The sequence below is a fragment of the Lissotriton helveticus genome, chromosome 12 (assembly GCF_964261635.1).
Source record: "Lissotriton helveticus chromosome 12, aLisHel1.1, whole genome shotgun sequence".
Classification (NCBI taxonomy): domain Eukaryota; kingdom Metazoa; phylum Chordata; class Amphibia; order Caudata; family Salamandridae; genus Lissotriton; species Lissotriton helveticus.
The window spans coordinates 787,578,076-787,586,420 of record NC_136073.1 but is presented as its reverse complement, the minus strand read 5'-3'; positions in this window follow the sequence as shown (position 1 = coordinate 787,586,420).

Below are 8,345 nucleotides of genomic sequence, written 5' to 3'. Positions count from 1 at the left end.
GTAGTATGCACAGCATATGAATCTACAGCACTACATGCACGGACAGATGTTTACAAGGTAGGTATCATTTTCCTTCATGTTCTTTTGGAGGTTCTGGAAGGTTTAAATTCATAGTTGTCTGTCTTCTGTCAGGAAGATGCTTATTTACTTGGCTGTTCCAAACCTTGGAGCTATGACTGTCCTCCAGTGCATATCCCAGATGGCCACTCACTGTCAACTGCACTTCCTCAGGAGGACAAGAGGAAAAGATGTTCCTTATCTTGTCTGTCTAGGAATGACTCTGTACATAATCATCATGTTCTTCATATTCTCCTACCTTGCCAACTGTTTCCATCTTAGTCGTCATCAGTGGATGACACCACAACTTTCCAGGATGTTCTTCTCAGGGCAGTATCTAAGTTAAGCATTCCTTGTGAAAATCCCACAACCTTCTTTGTCGTTCATATGGAGACACTAAAACCTCATTCTACCTTTAGTTTGTGGATTTGCAGAGCTATCTGAAGAGAAATTTCCCACTCCTGCTTTTGCTAAAAATTGCAACTCCATAACTCCTTAAGAAGTAGAAGACGCCCTAGCAAAACCGTGTGCGTCTGTGCCAGGACCCCAAGCCTGATTTGTGTCTCATCTGTTCAAAAGAAGCATGCTCTCCAAACACCTGCTCCTCCAGGCAGGTACAGCAAAGAGATAGATGCTGCAGGAAGAAAGATTTGTAGCACTGTGGCAATAGGTTTCAAAACAGCGAAGCAGCTCTTCTTGAAAAGTATGATAGAATCCTATTGCATAGAAAAGCACCCACCGCATATTAGTGGCTACATGATGTGAGCTATTACAGTGACCAGGTAAAAACTTACAATGCAGAGATTCCAAGGCCTGCCCTAAAGCATTTCATTGACTATTTAGGGCGTCTCTGCTACAAAATACAGTGGGTACTGAATCTTGATGTATGATAATATTCAGAGAGTTACCGTCATGTCTGTACTTGTTATTTACCGTCTCTCATTGCAAGGGGTCCACATGAAGGAAATGTAAAGCAAAATGTATACTGACCTGAGGGCTGGCCCAACTTCATGGGAGACCTCTCAGTTCTCGTTTATTTTCATGATAACTTTAAAAACGAATCCTGTGGCAGTTTTTGGGAGGACCTCCCTAAAGAATATAGACAATATTTACTGGAATCTATACAGGAAAGATTCTTGGCATCCAAAACTTTTTGGTGTTTGTGCCTGCCAGCCTCAGTTCAAAATGAGGAATCTGCCTTTTACTTGGTCAATCCTCCTTGGTCCCCACAGAGATAAGGCAATACAGATGGAAAATGAGGCTGAGATGCTCCAGGCGGTAGGTCTAGAAAAGGTTATTTGGGTTGCAGTTTAGCCACTGTGATTGTTGTTTCCATTCAAGGCAAAAAGCTCAAACCCCCCTGTGGTCTTACCACCACCTGGCCTCAAGAGCAACAGCCTCCTTATCGGAAATCTACAAGAGATGGGGACAACAACAACAACAGCAGCAGCAGCAGCAGCAGCAGCAGCACTACTTTTCCTCCTTGGGGAAAGATTCAGTGTCACTCGAGACAATGACTGCCTCACTTCCTCTCGTCTGCAGTGCTTAATTTGAGCAGGTGCTCAGCACCGGCACTTCTTTCACAGGGCCGGGGCCACGATTTCTGGTCCTGTAGGTTATGGTCTCAATACTAATTGCCCAATTTAAAATAAAAAGAACCACAAACCTATCATGGTGGCATGACTGTGTATCATCACTTTAGTGATGATGTCATCACGCCTGTCAAGAATCCAAGAAGTCATCATTAACGAATGGCTTGCATTCTATTCCCCGAGTCTGCTGCACACTGCCACTGCCTGAGCCTAAGCCTCCCACTGGATAATTGTAGTGGGGGCTTGCAGCCCTGCATTGCTACTATCCTCAATGTGGTTGATGTGGCTGTGGCCCAGCGCAACTTTTGTGCGCTATGGAGTCACGTGCAGTTTCTGTGCTGCCTCCAAGCATGTGCTTGAACCCAGTAGGTGCAACAGCCATACTCACATCTCACAGGCATTGCAGCTGGAGACAGTTCTTGTGCTGTGGCAGGCAGGGTCACAGCAAGCTGAGCAGTGGATGCCTATGCCATCGTCATAACTGGACCAAAATAATTACAGGCAGCACTAGCAGTGACATGACCTGCTGTGCTCAGCAGCCTCCTGACCTGCAACCAACCCAGTCAGACCACACTGATTAATATGTTCAAAAAAAAGCATTTTGATGTGGTGTACATTTTGTTTTCGCACTCATCTGTCGGTGTAGGTAAAGAAGTAAAAAGCAACGACTTTCGCTGGAGGGCGCTGTTGGATAGGGAATAGTTTAATTTTCTATCCAACACATTCCCTACTTTCAACGTGGGCTGGAGTTGGAATAGAAAATTAAACTATTCCACTATCCAGCGCCCTCCAGTGAAAGTCGTTGTAATCCCCACGTTGTAATGGCATGCGGGGTAAAAGCTCACGTTGTAATGCCATACAACCATAAAACAAGCATGTTTTTCAAATAATACAAAATGGGTACCCACTCCAATTAAAAGAACCTACACAATATCATTTGGTACAATGGACGCTGCAAAACCGCTCTGGAAGTGGCCAATACAGCATTTCCTTCCTCTCCAAGAGGAGAAGGTACTTATTAAAGCCATTTTTTGCTACAAATACCAGAACCAAGATTTCAAACCAATCTGAGCCCTTAAGCTGCCAACAAGAAATTTAAGAAACAGAAATCACAAATGTTTACTTTACGCCAAATATTTCCACAAATTAGAAAAGGGAACTGGATATGTGAAGTGGATCTGCAGGATTCATACTTCTACATCCCAGTTCCAAAGTTGGTTAGATATTTTAAAAATATCTTTATTTAGTTTTTCTCTAAAACAAAACGTAACAGAACAGAAACATCCTTCAACAAGGCTGCGTGGGGTGAAACGTACAAATCTTGCAGTGTTACATCATTATAATACTATACAGGATATTATTCAAAGTGTGCCCCTAGAGGGTGTGAGAGACCTCATTCTATATTTGTAGCCTTCAGGGACATTGCGTGTTGGAGGGCTCCTCTTCTTTGCCACCATATCTATATTATAATGTGTAAGCAGGGGACCCCACACATTACGGAATTTCTTGGGGCACCCTCTTGCTTTGTATATGACTATCTCAGCAGCCATATAAAGGTCCATTCCTAGCTTTCATTCTCTAAGGGTAGGTGGCTCAGGGGCTCCCCAATGTTTGGCGTTGTCTTTTTGCGCCACCACAAGACCTTGGTAACTAAAATTAAGTTTACTCCTGGGCACATCTACTGCTGTGGGTATCCCCAACAATACAAATTTAGGATCTAGTGGTAGACTGACACCCAAAACATTATTTAATTCCATCGCTATAGTGTTCCAGTATGAGCTGATATCTGGGCATGACAATATCGTGTGTAAAAATGACCCAACCTCTGCCCCACATCTTAGGCAATTAGGGGTCGCAGCCCTACCTAATTTATGCAGATGGGCCCTGGCATAGTACACTCTATTGGGGTCTTTAAATCGAATAGGTCATAGGAGGGATCTAATTGCCACATCCCTTGGGTGCATCAGGGCCGCTTCGCAGTCTGTGGTATTTAATTCACCTACTTTGTCTTCCCACTTTGCTTTCAGTTTCATCAAGGTGTCTGGGACATTATTAAGGATAGTCTTGTAGGTCCATGAGATTACTGTGTCAACTAACTCCCCTTGGAGGAGCCTTCCTTTTAGTGAGGCATACTCCTGGAGATTGTCCGCCACTATCCTTTGCACTCACCAGGCATGGTTCAGTTGTTTAATATTATAAATTTAGGGTACTGTGTCTGTGGTATTTTCATTGTAGGGAATTAAAGGGAATTAATGTGCTCTCAAAGAGGTCCCACAGTTTGAAGATGCCAATCGAGTCCCATTGTAGAAAGCCCTCAATTTTCTAAATTCCTTTAAGCATGTACCTACTGGGGCGTCTCGCGAGTCAACCTACAGGGGTGTCTCTCAAGTCAACCTCCTGTCCCATTTCGTTAAGCTTTCCACCTCTTTCCATGCAGTAATGAACATTTGGGTTGCAGTCAAGAAGTTACGGACCCCTTACCCCATATGTAGTGTAAATATGAGTGGGTCTGGAATTGGGGCCTCTCCGGTGAATAGGTTGAGCTGTCTGGGGACCTCCCCAGACAGCTCGGAGGGACGCCGAGGAGAACCGACGGACAGAGCGGTGCTCCACTTACCTGAGCTGCAGCCAGGTGGGGTGATGCGCTATCCTTCTACTAATTAGCTCTCTGGAGGATTACATACATGATCAGGTGACATGGTTTAAATTTAAATTTATTTAGTCTCACTAATTTGCAGTAGCAACTGTATGGTCCTGAAGAAAGCAGTGGAGAAGATTTGTCCACAAATGCTGAAACATATCGACCGTTAACCTCTAATTGGCAGATATATGGTTACTCTGTTTAATGTTTTCACTGTTTTTAGATTTGGAAGAACTGAGAGATACTAATAAACTCTTTTTCTACTCTCTTCTCTCCAATTTTAAACATTTTTAGGTCTCGCCTGTCGATGCGCATGCGCATCGAGCTTGCGAGCCTATTGCGGCTTAAACAACCTTTAACTAACAAGCAAGGAATCGTGGCGATTCCTTGCAGTGCCCGTGACTTTTAAGCTCAATGCGCATGTGCATTGAGCTTAAAAGCGCGTGCACATCAGTTCCCTCAGCCGCAATCGCCGTCTGTTCCCTCAGCCGCATTCCTCCGACACCTTTTGAAGTGAAGCTTAGCTTCACTTCAAAGGCCCCGGCTTCTTCACACCCACATGCCGCTCTCCCCGCTCCGCCCCCTCCCCTGCCCGCCGTGTCGCAGATCACAGAATCTTGTTGATCTACTTTCAAGCGCACGGCCGCTAGGCCGTGCCTCCCCTACTCTCCTCCCCCCTCCTCCTCCTACTCTCCTCCCCTGCCTGCCGTGTCGCAGCTGTCTAAAGCTAAAGCTAAAACTGCTCACACAATACTTGCATTGTATTGCATCGGTGGATTTGCTGGAAACTCGCTTTGTTGGTGACTTTTCTAGTGGAATGCTCAGACCATCCAGCAGAATTATTTATTGTACATCCTTTACCACTACTATTTATTCAATAAAACGGGAGATTTTGTATTCATACTAATTTTGGTGTCTGGGTTTTGGGTAAGCACTCGTAATGATGGCCGTCAAACGGGTTTCCTTTGATTTCTGTCAAGTGCTGTCAAATATCTGTGCCAGATGAAGGAAAGTCCTCCTGCTCGCCCAGCTCTGGGTTCATTGCAGACTTTCTCTTCTTGTTCTCATGATGATCACATCTTTTAAATCTGTAATGCTCTTAATGCCATCCGTATGTCGAGCTAAGCCCCACAAATCTGTGAAAAATGAGAACCACGAAGATATGAACGGCCCTTGTATGCAGCACGCACTTGTGTGCTATTGTAGCTGATAAAGATTTGTCAGCGCCCTCCCTAATTCCCAACCCCCCCACCCCTCCCCCACCCCTCCCCGACAGAACAAATGTAGTCTCATCCAGCTCATCCCATTATCACTGGCATCTTAAATCATTTTTACAATAAGAAAGCTTTACTTTTAAATTAAAAGCATATCAGCGGCATCTGTGCCACTGCCTCCGAATCCCACCAGCGCGGGTACAATCAGCCGGTCTTATCTTTGATTTATTTCTTTGGACATATGGGCCGCGCGAAGCTGTTTGAAAAGGAAATGTCCGCCCCACTCCCTTTAAGAAATATCCAGCCACAATCTGTCCATCTTGTATAGAACCTGCTCCAGGTCTCTTTATTGATTAGTCATAGTATTTTAATGATCCTGTTTGCACTTAGTGAGCATGTTTTAATAGTGTTTAAGTTATTCGATAGGAACAGGTTGCATAAGAACGATTTTATTTCTACATGTTCCTTTTTTGTTAATGATTCGTTAAGCCTTGTTCTAAATGGTACTAATATTTTTGCACATCACATTATAGCACCAAAAGTAGCAGGCCTAGCCTTCCCTCACCACACAAGTTCGGCAAAGCTAAACTGAATCAAGTTTGTGTAGCTTACCACGCGATTATCATCCTTTTACGATGTTTATTTCAATACAAGAGGACAAAAACAGTTGTTTTGTGCCCCTCTTTATTAACGATTATAATGCAACATGGCAAGTGTTTCCATTCTTATGCATGCAAAATCCTTCGTTTTTGCAGCAGATTACACTACACTTTATTTTTCGACTCAGCCCCACCCACTGTGACTAATGGAAGAATAAGTTTCATTTTTTTCACTGTGACTTTCTGGTTGAAACAAAGAACCAAACTTAATAGTCACCATCTTGAAGTTGAGAATGGTGCTGCCGTTTTTTTTATTTTTTTTATTTATTCAAAGTTTTATATAGCGCGAACATGATCCTTACAGATATCAGAGCGCTTCACAAAGACAGGGAAGGGGCAGTAGTACAAAGACAGGGAAGGGGCAGTAGTAACTGTGGTCTTCGTTTTGAACGGACTGACGTAAGTGTAACTTAGGTTTGCAGTACTGACAGAGTCCTATTGGTCATGGATAATTTTCTTCTGCATCACATTTAAAAAAGAAAAGGCACGTGCAGCTTTATCATATTTTTTGTTAGACTTAAACCAACCAGTTTTAATGTTACAGTGAGCTGGCACAATAGCGTATCCAATAGAATGTACAGTAGTCAAAAATATCCTATGAGCATTCACACCACCGGTGCTGAGGTGCCATTATTATTCACCCTCACTCACCCTCAATCACCCTCACCCTCACTCACCCTCACTCACCCTCACCCTCACTCACCCTCACTCACCCTCAGCCTCACTCACCCTCAACCCCTCACCCTCACTCACCCTCACCCTCACTCACCCTCACCCTCCCTCAACCCCTCACCCACCCTCATCCCCCTCACCCTCACTCACCCTCACTCACCCTCGCCCTCACTCACCCTCACTCACCCTCACTCACCCCCACCCTCACTCACACTCACTCACCCTCGCTCACCCTCACTCACCCACACTCACCCTCACCCTCAACACCTCACCCTCAACACCTCACCCTCACTCACCCTCAACCCCTCACCCTCACCCTCACTCAGCCTCAACCCCTTACCCTCAATCACCCTCACCCTCACTCAGCCTCAACCCCTCACCCTCACTCACCCTCAACCCCTCATCCTCACTCACCCTCAACCCCTCACCCTCACTCACCCTCAACCCCTCACCCTCACTCAGCCTCACCCTCACTCACCCTCACTCACCCTCACCCACACTCACCCTCACCCTCACTCACCCTCAACGCCTCACCCTCACTCACTCTCAACCCCTCACCCTCACTCACCCTCAACACCTCACCCTCACCCTCACTCACCCTCAACCGTTCACCCTCAACCCCTCACTCACCCTCACTCTCACTCACGCTCACTTACCCTCAACCCCTCAGCCTCACCCTCACTCACCCTCACTTACCCTCAACCCCTCAGCCTCACCCTCACTCACCCTCACCCTCACTCACCCTCAACCCCTCACCCTCACTCAGCCTCAACCCCTCACCCTCACTCACCCTCAACCCCTCATCCTCACTCACCCTCAACCCCTCACCCTCACTCACCCTCAACCCCTCACCCTCACTCACCCTCACTCACCCTCACCCACACTCACCCTCACCCTCACTCACCCTCAACGCCTCACCCTCACTCACTCTCAACCCCTCACCCTCACTCACCCTCAACACCTCACCCTCACCCTCACTCACCCTCAACCGTTCACCCTCAACCCCTCACTCACCCTCACTCTCACTCACGCTCACTTACCCTCAACCCCTCAGCCTCACCCTCACTCACCCTCACTTACCCTCAACCCCTCAGCCTCACCCTCACTCACCCGCACCCTCACTCACCCTCAACCCCTCACCCTCACCCTCACTCACCCTCAACCCCTCACACTCACTCACCCTCACCCTCACTCACCCTCAACTCCTCACCCTCACTCACCCTCAACACCTCAGCCTCACCCTCACTCACCCTCAACGCCTCACCCTCAACCCCTCACCCTCACTCACCCTCACCCTCACTCACCCTCACCCTCACTCACCCTCAACCCCTCACCCTCAACCCCTCACCCTCACTCACCCTCAACCCCTTACCCTCAATCACCCTCACCCTCACTCACCCTCACTCACCCCCTCACCCTCACTCACCCCCTCACCCTCACTCACCCTCACTCACCCTCACTCACCCTCAATCACCCTCAATCACCCTCACTCACCCTCACTCACCCTCAC